Below are 14,036 nucleotides of genomic sequence, written 5' to 3' on the forward strand. Positions count from 1 at the left end.
TTAGCATAAAGACTCAAAACAGTGGGAAACTGCTAGCCTGGCTGTGTCTGAAGGTTACAAAATAAAATCACTTCTAAAGGTAACTCATGAACAAGTTTTTATCTTTTTTATTAAATCTGTATAAACAGTTTGGACAGAGCTAGTCTTTATGCTAAGCTAAGCTAACCGCCTGCTGGCCCTAGCTTCATATTAAACAGACGGACTGGTGTCAATCTTCTCTAAATTTCAGCAAGAAAGTAATTGAGCATGTTTCCTAAAATGTTTAACTATTTCTTGAAAGAACTTCTACTCTACTAAAGAACTCTAAAGAACTTCTCCGTCTAAACTGAGCTTTATAGTATGAACTTTTTAACACTTATAGTATGAATTTAAGGCCACTAAAGATGAGAAGTTCTAAAAGTGATGTGAATTAAATCATCAACAGATTCTGAGCTGATCTGAACAAACTGATTCACCGATGAAGCTCATGTGAAATTGGTTGAAGGTTCCTTGAACTTTCAGGTTTTTACAACGTGTGTCACATCTAGAATGTGACTTACAGATAAATAAAGTGACCAGCAGACATTTTCTCCACCAGCTTGACTCTCCACGGCGACGTTAAACTCTTTTGGGACTTAATGGAGCGAGCTGAGCGAAGGTCGGCCCGGCTGGCTGCTCTCCGTCTTTAAAACAGGAGAAGCTGGGCCCGGGGCCAGTAGCTCTCAGCGCTGTTTGTTTGTTTATGGCAGCTGCCGGCCCCCGGGGCACGGGGCCAAACACCGCAGAGAGACACAGCTGTCCCCCAGAGCCAGAGGACGGTGGCGGGACACACGCCTGCAGAGGAAACTCCCGCCCTCAAGAGAGTCCCTGTCCCTGTGGTGGACGTCGATCTCGTGGCCCCAGGGTCCTACGTTCCCTCAGATCAACGTCCTCGTTAAAGAGAGATTTTAAAGGTTTTTTTCATACAGTTCTAAATGTGCATTGGTTGTTTCTCTGGGTCAAACATTACGACAAGACAGATGATATCTACGACAGCTGAACGGATTTGAACCATTCAAACTGCATTTCATGTCACAGAAATAGTCAAAATGACCACGACGGGTCCAACAAACGGCGATCTGTGAGCCAGCAGAGCGTTTGTTCCTCATGTGGGACGAGAAGTTAACGTGGATTTAGTTGTCATGTAACTTACTTACTTCAGTGACGACACTAATGTAGTTATTTTAACCTAAATGATGAACTTTTCCTGAACCTAACTAAGTATTTTTGTTGCTTAAACCCAAGTGAGTGATTTCCTGTAAAGACAGAAGTTTATTTTGAAAATACTCAATTATTGTAACAAGCAGAAATTGACACGTGTTGCTGAACTTTCAAAGGACTTTCTAGCTTTCTTTAGATGTCATGAGATCTGTTGCATGAGGATCTGTTGGGGGGTGGTCACCATGGAAGCCAATAGAAAGTCAATCAGGACCCTTTGTTGTGGTGAACACATGAAGTCTGGAGGTCGAGGTGGTGAACCTTCACCCAGAAGACAAAAGCTCTTTGTGTTCAAACTAAAAGCTAACGCTGACTTATTTTAAGTTACGTATCAACGTGAGTTATTTTCACCCAACATTAGTGATCTTCTCTAAACTCAACCAGCTGTTTAACGGTCGCGTCAGTTCACGTTGAGACCTCGTTGATTTAAAAGCTCTTTTGTTTTGAGCTCTAAAGCTCTACAAGCAGAACTCCTCTGTGGTTCTGAGGTTCTCCCGCTCTCCCTCCTTCCTCCCTCCATCACGTTTTAAACCAGCTGGATGAGAAACAATCCTTTCAAAACAATATTCACATTAGAGTTCACAGGAGGTCATAGAGCTGCTCACGGTCATCTCTTCTCGATCTGAGTCATCCAAAATATAATTAAGAGCTAAGTTTACACTTATGATACCAGTGCTGCAGAGAGAAGAGGATTGAACCTGTGATGAAAACCTGCTGCTGTTTTCAGCACGAGATTTAAATCTTCTAAATACGTATTTGATGAAAACAGACACTTCACAAATCTTCAAATCTGGTGTTAATAATGAAGATGATGATACATTTATCCTCATTTTCTTCATAGTATCAGATGGTCTGACTTTGACCTGGTGATGGTGAAAGAAACAAAGGGATCATCAAAGTTATGTAGAAACATCTTGAGGAGAAGGTGGATCATCAAAGTTATGTAGAAACATCTTGAGGAGAAGGAGGATCAGCAAAGTTATGTAGAAACATCTTGAGGAGAAGGTGGATCATCAAAGTTATGTAGAAACATCTTGAGGAGAAGGTGGATCAGCAAAGTTATGTAGAAACATCTTGAGGAGAAGGTAGATCAGCAAAGTTATGTAGAAACATCTTGAGGAGGAGGATCATCAAAGTTATGTAGAAACATCTTGAGGAGAAGGTGGATCAGCAAAGTTATGTAGAAACATCTTGAGGAGAAGGTGGATCATCAAAGTTATGTAGAAACATCTTGAGGAGGAGGATCATCAAAGTTATGTAGAAACATCTTGAGGAGAAGGAGGATCAGCAAAGTTATGTCGAAACATCTTGAGGAGAAGGTGGATCATCAAAGTTATGTAGAAACATCTTGAGGAGAAGGTAGATCAGCAAAGTTATGTAGAAACATCTTGAGGAGAAGGTGGATCATCAAAGTTATGTAGAAACATCTTGAGGAGGAGGATCATCAAAGTTATGTAGAAACATCTTGAGGAGAAGGTGGATCAGCAAAGTTATGTAGAAACATCTTGAGGAGAAGGTGGATCATCAAAGTTATGTAGAAACATCTTGAGGAGAAGGTGGATCATCAAAGTTATGTAGAAACATCTTGAGGAGAAGGTAGATCAGCAAAGTTATGTAGAAACATCTTGAGGAGAAGGAGGATCATCAAAGTTATGTAGAAACATCTTGAGGAGAAGGTGGATCATCAAAGTTATGTAGAAACATCTTGAGGAGAAGGTGGATCAGCAAAGTTATGTCGAAACATCTTGAGGAGAAGGTGGATCATCAAAGTTATGTAGAAACATCTTGAGGAGAAGGAGGATCATCAAAGTTATGTAGAAACATCTTGAGGAGAAGGTGGATCATCAAAGTTATGTAGAAACATCTTGAGGAGAAGGTGGATCATCAAAGTTATGTAGAAACATCTTGAGGAGAAAGTAGATCAGCAAAGTTATGTAGAAACATCTTGAGGAGAAGGTGGATCATCAAAGTTATGTAGAAACATCTTGAGGAGAAGGTAGATCAGCAAAGTTATGTAGAAACATCTTGAGGAGAAGGTGGATCATCAAAGTTATGTAGAAACATCTTGAGGAGAAGGTAGATCAGCAAAGTTATGTAGAAACATCTTGAGGAGAAGGAGGATCATCAAAGTTATGTAGAAACATCTTGAGGAGAAGGTGGATCATCAAAGTTATGTAGAAACATCTTGAGGAGAAGGTGGATCAGCAAAGTTATGTCGAAACATCTTGAGGAGAAGGTGGATCATCAAAGTTATGTAGAAACATCTTGAGGAGAAGGAGGATCATCAAAGTTATGTAGAAACATCTTGAGGAGAAGGTGGATCATCAAAGTTATGTAGAAACATCTTGAGGAGAAGGTGGATCATCAAAGTTATGTAGAAACATCTTGAGGAGAAAGTAGATCAGCAAAGTTATGTAGAAACATCTTGAGGAGAAGGTGGATCATCAAAGTTATGTAGAAACATCTTGAGGAGAAGGTGGATCATCAAAGTTATGTAGAAACATCTTGAGGAGAAGGTGGATCATCAAAGTTATGTAGAAACATCTTGAGGAGAAGGTAGATCAGCAAAGTTATGTAGAAACATCTTGAGGAGAAGGTAGATCAGCAAAGTTATGTAGAAACATCTTGAGGAGAAGGAGGATCATCAAAGTTATGTAGAAACATCTTGAGGAGAAGGTGGATCATCAAAGTTATGTAGAAACATCTTGAGGAGAAGGTGGATCATCAAAGTTATGTAGAAACATCTTGAGGAGAAGGTAGATCAGCAAAGTTATGTAGAAACATCTTGAGGAGAAGGTAGATCAGCAAAGTTATGTAGAAACATCTTGAGGAGAAGGAGGATCAGCAAAACCATCCAGTTGTTCTGGAGACCTTTCACTCAAAAACCACATACAGCGACGTCATGATTGAGGAACGGTCAGATGATCAACAGTTTATCATCTGAGGACCACGAATGTCTGAATCTCTCCAATAGGTGTTGAAATATTTCAGTCTGGAGCAAAGTGTTGGACCGACTGATCAAATATCTACTGACTACACGAAATGCTCAGAACATCTGCTGTGAAGGGGTTTGACGAATAAACGGTTAAAAAATGCTAAAGGTTTGGAGACATGATTTTACAACACGTTTCCAAAGGTTTGAATGGATTCTCAGCTATCAGTCTGGTTTGTGAACTAGTCCCACAAATTTGGTTTTGTGTTCAGGGACAAACGGTTTTTTCTGGATGACGTTTGGTTACAAAACGAAAGTTTGATTTAGGAAACAAAACCAGTTCGTTAGGTTTTTAAAAACCGCTGAGAATAACGACGTACAGTTTGGGTTTAGGAACCAAAACTACAACAAAACACCCGTCTCGTGGTTTTGTTGGACCCGTCTCCATTCTGACCCCCCATAAGAAGTCTTCCTCAATATTTAATATTATGTCACAAGCTCTGACTGTTGCATCGTCACACGGATGCATTTAGTTTGTGTGTCAAACCACGAAAAAGGACCCTATTTGACTTAACATTGTTTTCGTCCTGAGCGACAAAAAACAACAACAGACAATTCGTGTCCACGTGAACAAAACCTCGTTCCGGAAAGAAAAATTGCGTCACTTTTTCCCCGCTGCACACAAAAGACACAAAATAAAATGATGTGTAAAGAAGTGGTGCGATAAGGAAAAGTTCACGTAGAAGGATCGACAACAAGAACACAGCAGAACCAGAACGCCTCTTTAACGGAGCAGCACTCATCTGTGAAACATGTCATGTTTCTGTACGTGGGTTTGATGCCACAGTTCATCAGCTGACTCAAATATCAGGCCGCTGCCTTTATGAAGACAATCGCTCTCATTGTTAGAGCTCCAGAACCAGCTGGTTCAGGGTGAATGAATTCAGATCTCCTCGTGTTTCTGTACCAAGACCTTATAGTATAGTATAGTTTATATAGTATAGTATAGTTTATATAGTATAGTTTATATAGTATAGTATAGTTTATATAGTATAGTTTATATAGTATAGTATAGTTTATATAGTATAGTTTATATAGTATAGTTTATATAGTATAGTATAGTTTATCTAGTATAGTATATATAGTATAGTTTATATAGTATAGTATAGTATATATAGTATAGTTTATATAGTATAGTATAGTTTATATAGTATAGTATAGTATATTATATATACTATACTATATATACTATACTATATATACTATATATACTATACTATATATACTATACTATATATACTATACTATATAAACTATACTATACTATATATACTATACTATATATACTATACTATATATATATATTTACCTTCAAGGAACTGAGATGAGACGGAGGAAATGTGTCGCGTTGTTTCTAGCACAGATAATAAATCTTTTCAACTTCTAGTTTCAGACCTTTTTTCTTGACGATGTTCTTGTTCGTCCGTAATAATCCATTCTTGGAATAAGAACAATTTATTTTTCCATTTAGATTCAAGTAAAAACTACCAATCTGCACGATGAGAAGCCACAATGGAACATAAGAACATGTGTTTTTAATATTTCGTTGGTAAACCAACTCCTTAGAGGCTGAAATGTGACTTTTGGATTTAATGAGTTTTGTTCACATTAAAGGAAGAACAACAACAGGATAATAGCTCATTTCTAAAGACTCTGTGGCTTTAAAATCAATTACATTAAGTTAGGAGCCCTGACTGAGAATGAACTCATGTGACCTCAGGATGCAGCGATGTTTTATATTAAAGTATGTATCTGTAACATGTAGGAGTCAAATACTCAACATGATTCAGTAATGTTAGTTTTCTTTTAGCTCGTATTACACAGGAAGTCAGGGGACAAACTTCCATTCCTTATACACAGTCTGTGATTTTCAGTCATTTCATTCCAGGAAGTTTTTGGAAAACTGCTGACCTCAGCACTAGCTGCATCAATAATCTCTCCACGGGCCCTTCATCCAATGTTTTATTTTTGAAACAGAAAGCAGCTCATTCCTTCTGACCTGCAGAACATCAAAGAGTCATTCATGCTTTTATCTCCTCCAGACTACCACTGCCGTGTACTTTAGTCTGTTTCACACCTTTGAGTTTAACAACTGATTTTATGATTTTACAGCTGGTTTTTAAAGCCTTGCACGGCCTGGCTCCGTCTTTTATCTGCGATATGATGATTCTCTGTGAGCCTGAACGGCCTTCAGCTGTGGAACTCCTTTAAATCCGTTCTGAAGACTCACTTCTACCGATTGGCTTCTTCTTTAAATCACATGTACAATGTTGCTCCATCTTGCTTTACCTCTTTGATTCTGGATCTTTGTAACTTTGTTTTGAAAGGTGCTATATATATATATATATATAAAGTTATTATTATGAACTCATATTCAGTCCGATATGAGGACATAATCATCTGATGGGTGTAAACGTGAACCATAACCTGATGGGAATCCTCCGGTTCTCGGTCGGGAGCTCTGCTCTGTGTTTACTCAGCCAACTCGTGATGATGGTGTCGGATAAAAGGCTCGGGTTGAGTCTCCTTTCTCCCCCTCCGGGTCTGAGGAACAAAAAAATGCTCGGCATTGTGGGAACCGGAGGTTGTAAGGCGAGCTCAGTCACCTACTGGTTCCCTTTGGCTTTCTCACTTTCTCTGCTGGCAGCGCTGAAGCTCTCTCTAGATTCTTCTCTGAGGATCGTTGGCGGTGAAACATAATATTTTATTCTGGTGACGGAGAGTCAGACGGATGCGTGAAGAGTCGAGCAGCTTTCTGTGTTTCCAGACTCAGTACCCCCCCCCCCCCCCCCCCCCCCCTCCCGTGGTGGTTTAGTTCCTCTCGTTAGCTGCGATGAGCTCGTGGCTGCTTTTCTTTTTTCCTGGAGAATGAAGCGGAGCCACGGAGAGCAGGTTTGTTGTGTGGTGGTTCTGGATCTCCCCGACGGTGAGAGGTCAGGGTGTGAGGGATGAACAGAGGCCTGTCAGCGGTGTTAATCTGTCTGTTGGCCAGAGGCCTAGAATGGGTTGAGTTTCCCCAAAACAGGCTCTTCTCACACCATCGAACACGAGCTCCTTTTCTGAGTGGAAACCCACCGTGATCAGAGTGTAGAGACTCTCTGTGGTCTCTCAGGACCTTTGTGGACATTCTGATCATGTTCCTCATGTAAACTGTGTGTAAATATACGCTGATAGACTTCAATCTGTAAATCAACACCAGATGCTTTTTCTCTTTATGAGGCTTCATGTCTGATGGAAACATTTAGATCAACACTCCACTGTGTATAAGAAGTGGACGTGGTCTTCATGGTAACGTCACTCTTTGGTTTGTGATGTTTTGAAGCCTTGAGTTCATCATTTTAGCCGTCGCCATCTTGTTTTTTTTGGCAACCAGTGAACAGGAAGTGACCATATAAGGACTGAGGAGGAGTGACGTAGAGACGCCGTATACGTCTCTGGTAGAGACCTGTCAATCACTGTGTAGCCCCGCCCTAAAGCATCCCCTGCTTTATGGTCTGTGTGACTCTAAATGGACCATAATGTACTAAATGAACATCATGCTGTATTGAAGAAGACTTGAAACTAGAGATTGAGACCATAAACTCATGTTTACAATGTTTACTGAGGTAATAAATCAAGAGAGAAGTAGAGTCATTTTCTCATAGACTTCTATACAACCAGAGGAGTCGCCCCCTGGTGGTCACTAGAGAGAATGCAGCTTTAACACATGAAGCTTTGAAGAACTTTAATGAACCAGAGGTTGCCTCCTGGTCAAATCATTTACTAGTCATAGTTAATACTAGAGATGCAACAATATTAAAATACAGTGGGTGGCAGAGGGTCGTGATGATATGCTGATCTGGTATCAAATACTATTATTTTAATAAGTAACAATTCAGTACATTTATTTGTCAGTAAAACAATGCTAAATCTGTCTTACACATCAAAGAATGAGCCCAGTCTCTTCCTCAGTGAGAGTACAGATTAGTGATCCAACACGGTATCATATCGGTACTCAGTATCGGTAGAGACCCAAAGACCAGGTTTCAGTATCAGGACTGAAAAAGTCAGATTGCTGCATCACTAGTTAACAAGAGTTACTGTCCATCTACGTTCACACACGTAACGAACTATCATCTTTTCCTCAACTTAACCAATTAATGTAGTTTTTAACATCTACTATTATTGTTTTATCTGATGAGCATGAGTTATGTGATCAACTGTATGACACAACATCATGGCACAAAGGTGTGCACACTGAAAGCTCCACAGAAATGCTTTATTTATCTTTTCCTCTCTCAGGCGATTCCATCTGTCAGATCTCCTTCAGGCGAGTGTGAAAGAGGAAAACAGACTTTCAGAGTTTCCAGTTTTCAGTCCAGTCACGACTTCAAATCCGTCTAGTTCAATAAAAAACTGAAATCACAACACTGAAACCTGTAAAACCTTAAAACTAGTATCTAGAAAACACATCATATTTGCATCACATACCAATAAAATGTTAGATTAATGAGCTCTCAGACAAACAAATTCATCATGTCAATGATGACAACTGAACACAACTCATGTCTATCAAATATTTCTTCAATTAAATGAGTCAATAAAATGAGTGAGAGAGTTAGTTTTTGTCCATAAATTCTTTGGTAATAATATTTTCAGCCCAGTTTAATCAAAAGAAGCCCGGTTGGTTGTTCATCAGCTCAATCTGACAAACCTGCAGGTATTTCTGCTGGAGGCAGTAATCAACTGCGATCTTTATCACCTGACGGTCAGCAAGCAGCGCAACACCTGATTATCTTCACCTGTGCACCAGTGGTCCCTCTTCATTTTACACAAATCATGTATTTTAAATGATAAAAACTGTTGTTTCCCTCAGAAGTCCAACAGTTTGACTACTGTTCTGTCTTCTCACCAACCTCCAGGATTTGTTCCTCCAGTAAACACCCACAGAGCTCAGGGTGCTTTACAGCCCGTCGGCCGCTGTTTTACAGCCAATTTGCTGTAAATACCTGTGAAATGTCTCAGCCGGCCGGACCACAAAGCACAGAGCGGTGACATGAGCTCTGACGTCACCCTCCTCCGGTAAACTGTCCCCTCTGTGTTCACACCACTTAGACAAACTCTGAATCATGAAGATGTTGTTCGTGTAACTGTGAGAGCTGCATGTTCACAGCCGTGTGATGGAAAAGTACTGGTGTGATTTCTGTTGTCTGTCCTTGGACAGCGAGAGGACGAGACGGTGAAAGATAAGACAGTCTCCAGTTCTCCAGCTGTTTGTCCTCAGACAGTCAGACACCTTTATCTCCTCCAGGAGTCTGGGTCAGACTAACGGTTCAGAGACATTATAGTGAGACAGGACCGATTACAAAGCTGACCTCAGACCTGGAGAGCTGCAAGAATGAGTCCTGAAACCAGACATGACTCAGCATTTTTACACTTCCTGTTTCCTCGTCTCAGAGTGCAAGAACATTTTCATATCTTTAACTCTCTCTCTCTATTATTTTCATACGGTGAGCTCACCGATCATCACCAGTCAAAACATTTTGCATAATTAACGCTCCAGTAAGAGAAAGGCTAGTGTCCTGCCCCATATGGACTCAGATAGTTAGTTGTCTAAACCTAACTAAGTCGTTTAGTTTAGTGCTGGATGTTATGTGTCACAGTGTGTTTACTTGTAGGAGTGTGTTTGAGTGTCTGTGCTGAGAGCGGGGGTGGAAAGTGTCTGGGTGAGGTGTTAAGAGTAAAACAATGGGTCATCAGCCAAGGAGGGGCTTGTTGTACATCAGCCAATCAATGAGCTGATCGATGAGCTGAGACATGTAACTTTGGAGGGACAAAGGGTCTTGGAATTGCAGAAGAGCCTCAGACCTCCTCGGGACCATGGACGGGGCCTCACTTTCATTAGATATATATGTTTGTTTTGTTATTAATAGTGTGATTCGGTTTGTAACTGTTTGTAACTCTTTTTATGTTTGTTGGATAATAAATCCAATACGATTTTGACTTAAACCTGCTGTTGTGTTTTGGAGGCGATTGAGAGCACATGGCTGCAGAGAGGGGGGGGCGATTTCTCTCTGTGTCCAAAAGATGCGGCCCTAACACTAGCGGAAACAGAAATAAAACAGCTGACTCCTCTGTGTCTTTTTGTACAACCGAACGCCATAGTAGAGACCTGTCAATCACTGTGTAGCCCCGCCCTAAAGCATCCCCTGCTTTATGGTCTGTTTGACTCTAAATGGACCATAATGTACTAAATGAACATCATGCTGTATTGAAGAAGACTTGAAACTAGAGATTGAGACCATAAACTCATGTTTACAATGTTTACTGAGGTAATAAATCAAGAGAGAAGTAGAGTCATTTTCTCATAGACTTCTATACAACCAGAGGAGTCGCCCCCTGGTGGACACTAGAGAGAATGCAGCTTTAACACATGAAGCACTGAAGAACTTTAAAGAACCAGAGGTTGACGTCTGGTTGACTTGTGTTGAGGTGCAACAGAGTATAAAGATATTACATCTCTGCCTCATTAGAGAGTGAATCTAAAACACTGAATCAACTTTTGTGTGGGAAGTTAAACGACAACAGACCTGATAGTAGACCTGATAGTAGACCTGATAACACCTGTTTAGTTTATCTCTGTGTATGCGCCATGAAGAGTCCAGCAGACAGAGGAAAGACTTACAGCTTCACTCAGGGTTTATTTCAGGCCTCAAAGAGAAGGTCAGAGACATGACAACAGAACTGTGTCAAATACATATTTGCATTCACATTCAGTGGAATGCAGTGAATGCAGTGAATGCAGTGTTTGATGTCAGCTCTATATGTGACACATGGATGAGCAGCAGCTCAGAGTAGTTCAGAGAGGCCGAGTTCAATCTACGGACCGCTGTGAGATTTAAAAACAGACAAATGTACGTGACATTGAAGGCTCACCTTTCACGGTGTTGTTGTTGTGTGACGGGATGTTTGAGGTTGATGGATTTGAGTTCACAAGCAGGAACTCTGACTTTTAGTGGCGTCACATTGTACTTCTTCTGGAAGGGGTCGGATATTTTGGAGTTCTGATTTGTCTTGAACGCAGCACGAGAGGTGGGAGGTTGATCCACAATAAAAGAGCAACTTAAAACTGACTGTGAAGTTTCTGAGCTTCCTGTTTCCTTAAAGCTACGAGGAACTTTAACTTTGTGTTGGTTCTGTCGCCCCCTGTGGACTAAAGTGGTAGTGTCTCTGAGCACCAGACTCTTTAGAAACCTCTCATGTTACTGCAGCAGGGTCTGACAGTCTGCCCCTCTCAGTCCTGGTTCTGGTTCTCCCGTGCCTCCCTTCCCTCCAGCGGGTCCAGCAATACGTCCTGGGTCTCCAGCAGAGAGGAGAAGCTCTGCTCCTGGAGGAGGAGGAGGAGGAGGAGGAGGAGGAGGAAAAGGAAGAGGAAGAGGAGGAGGAAGAGGAAGAGGAGGAGGAAGAGGAGGAGGAGGAGACGCTGCTGCTGCTGCTGGGAGCTGAGCTCTCCTCCTCCCTCCGGTGCTCCTGGACCAGTCTCTGCTGGAGGATCTGGGTCTGTCCAAGGTGGACTGGTTTCTGCTGGAGTCTGAGCTGAAGGAGGTTCTGGTGAACCTGCATGTCTGATAGAGGATCAGGACTAAACTGGGACTGGTTCATATTGAGCAGCGGTTCCCAAACTTTTTAGGCCACGCACCCCCTTCTACATCCCGACCGGGTTCACGCACCCCCAATCCCCCACACCTTTAAAAAAAAAAGCAACAGAGCCTATTTATAGCCGCATAAAAATCGGACCAATGAGAGAACAGTTTGCTCGCGCGTGGCGTTTGTTTACAAGATAAAAAAGTTCCTGCACCGTGCCTTGGAAAAGGTAACGGACGTACACCAGAAGATTGGCCAGATTAACCACATCTGTAGACTCGTCTACTTGCAGAGAGTAGAACTCACTCTTCTTCACGCGACCGACTAATGTAGCCAGGATGTCTTCGGACAAAGCATCGATGCGGCGACACAGTGTTGTTGGACACCGGGATCATGTCCAACTTGTTTGCTTCTCTCTCTCCATCATACATTCCACCATCTCTTTGGCAGCTGGCGAGCACACGTCTTCAGTGATTGTGTGAGGTAGCCCCTTTCCTGCTATTCTGTGACCAGATATGAAGCCCGCAGTGCGTGTTTTGTAGACCCAACACATGAATGAGACTGCAGTTGTTTTGGGCTGTTTTGTAACTCCTCCAATTTCGATATAAACAATGTAAGGGGCTTTTGACTTGCACTGGCATGCTTGGTGTTCAGGTGGCGACGTAAATAAGAGGGCTTCAGACAGCTGTTAGCCAGAACCTCACTGCACTGTCTCCTAAAAATTACGTTCCCCCAAAACTAAAATGCATTCTCAATTACGTTTGACTAAAAACGTATTTTCTCCCCGATTACGTTTGTGTTTGACTTATTACATTGACTTATTAGAAATACGTTTCTAATCAACATTTTAACACTTTTTTCCCTCTCCACCACCGCCTCTCCTTCTCCCTATTACGCGGTCAGAATACTACCACAACACGCCGCCTGTCTCCGGCAGAAACGCGCTCATCCAGGCCGAGCAACGAGGAACATTACGCGGCTACAATACCTCCACAAAGGCCCGCGTGTAAAATCCGGGAGTAACCGTGACTCTCTTAAGGGTTAGGTTTGGGTGGGGACGTGGCTTCCTAGTGGAAGTTATGGTTATGGTTAGGGCAGGGTTATGGTTAGATGGATACAAATAAATAAAATATACCTCCATAACACCCCGCCACTCTCGGCTCATACCTCCCCAGCAACGAGGCACATCACCCGGCCACAATACCTCCAGAATGTCCCCCGGGTGAAATCCGGGACTTGGTTTTATGGTTCCGAGTGGCGGGCGCTCACCCGTTGGCGCCGGACGCGAGGTCTCCAGCCGCCCCCGCCGTGAGGCACCCCATCGTCAGGTCTGTCAGCCCTCGGAACAGGCCGCGGGGCAACAACTTGTGGGTGGCGGGGGTAGAGGCGAGGCAGATCACAGAACAATAATGAACCAGTTAGTTTTTAGATCTGAAATAAATCTAAAAACATTTATATATTTCTGCTAATACTAATAAGCCAATGTCAAATCAATCTGTACGTTTTAATTAAACAGTCTGTCTGTGTTTTCTCTTGAATCCACTTTAGTAATCATTGTTACTGTAATATAAACAATAGTTTTATTTACATGAAGCTAGAACACAGTAACAGTTATTATTGTCTTTTAATCGAACACAAACTTTTCTGTTCAAAACATAAACGCACTTCGATTGTTCATGAGCTGATCTACGAGCAGTTTGTCGTCTTTTGTCAGATAATAAAAAATAAAAGATGCTTAAATTAAGATTTTAATAAAAATGAATTAAAGAGATTATAATAATAAATTAAGATATTAATGAAAATAAAATAAAAGATAAACAAAACAAGAATGTCCTACAATAAATTAAGATATTAATGCAAGTTACAAAAAAATATATATTTATTAGAATAAAAATAAAAAATGTATATAAGAAAAATGGTGAATTAAGATATTAATGTCAATAAAAAATAGATAAGAAACAAAATAATCGTAACGATTAATCAAGATTAAATGATCAATAAAAACAATAAACTTAAATAAGAAATGAATCTGGAGCCTGTTTCCGGCTATAACAAGTTATAAGTTGGCACATTGCGCCCTCTGGTGGCAGACAACGTTAACGACGCACTTCCGCCACTGATGACGGAACTTCCGGTTGTGCAGCAGCCATTTTGTCTGTTCGGGCAAGTCTACCCTGACGGTTAC

General features: G+C 41.3%; 1 protein-coding gene and 1 long non-coding RNA gene across 2 annotated transcripts in view; both read left to right on the forward strand.

The window, feature by feature from the left end:
- The first annotated feature begins 11,921 nt into the window (after positions 1-11,921).
- Positions 11,922-13,879, forward strand: LOC142939726 (uncharacterized). The gene is made up of 2 exons (XR_012950131.1): positions 11,922-12,334; positions 12,755-13,879. It is a non-coding gene; the product is annotated as an uncharacterized LOC142939726 (long non-coding RNA).
- A 113-nt stretch (positions 13,880-13,992) lies between these two features.
- The window catches only part of zbtb11 (zinc finger and BTB domain containing 11), a 13,007-nt gene continuing 12,963 nt past the window's right edge, over positions 13,993-14,036 (forward strand). Inside the window, 1 exon segment of the mRNA XM_076082859.1 lies at positions 13,993-14,036. This exon segment is cut by the window's right edge and continues 478 nt beyond it. The gene's annotated coding sequence lies outside the window, so the exon portion shown is untranslated.

Source organism: Anarhichas minor, unplaced genomic scaffold (genome assembly GCF_050575085.1).
Source record: "Anarhichas minor isolate MPS153535 unplaced genomic scaffold, ASM5057508v1 ptg000108l, whole genome shotgun sequence".
NCBI lineage: Eukaryota > Metazoa > Chordata > Actinopteri > Perciformes > Anarhichadidae > Anarhichas > Anarhichas minor.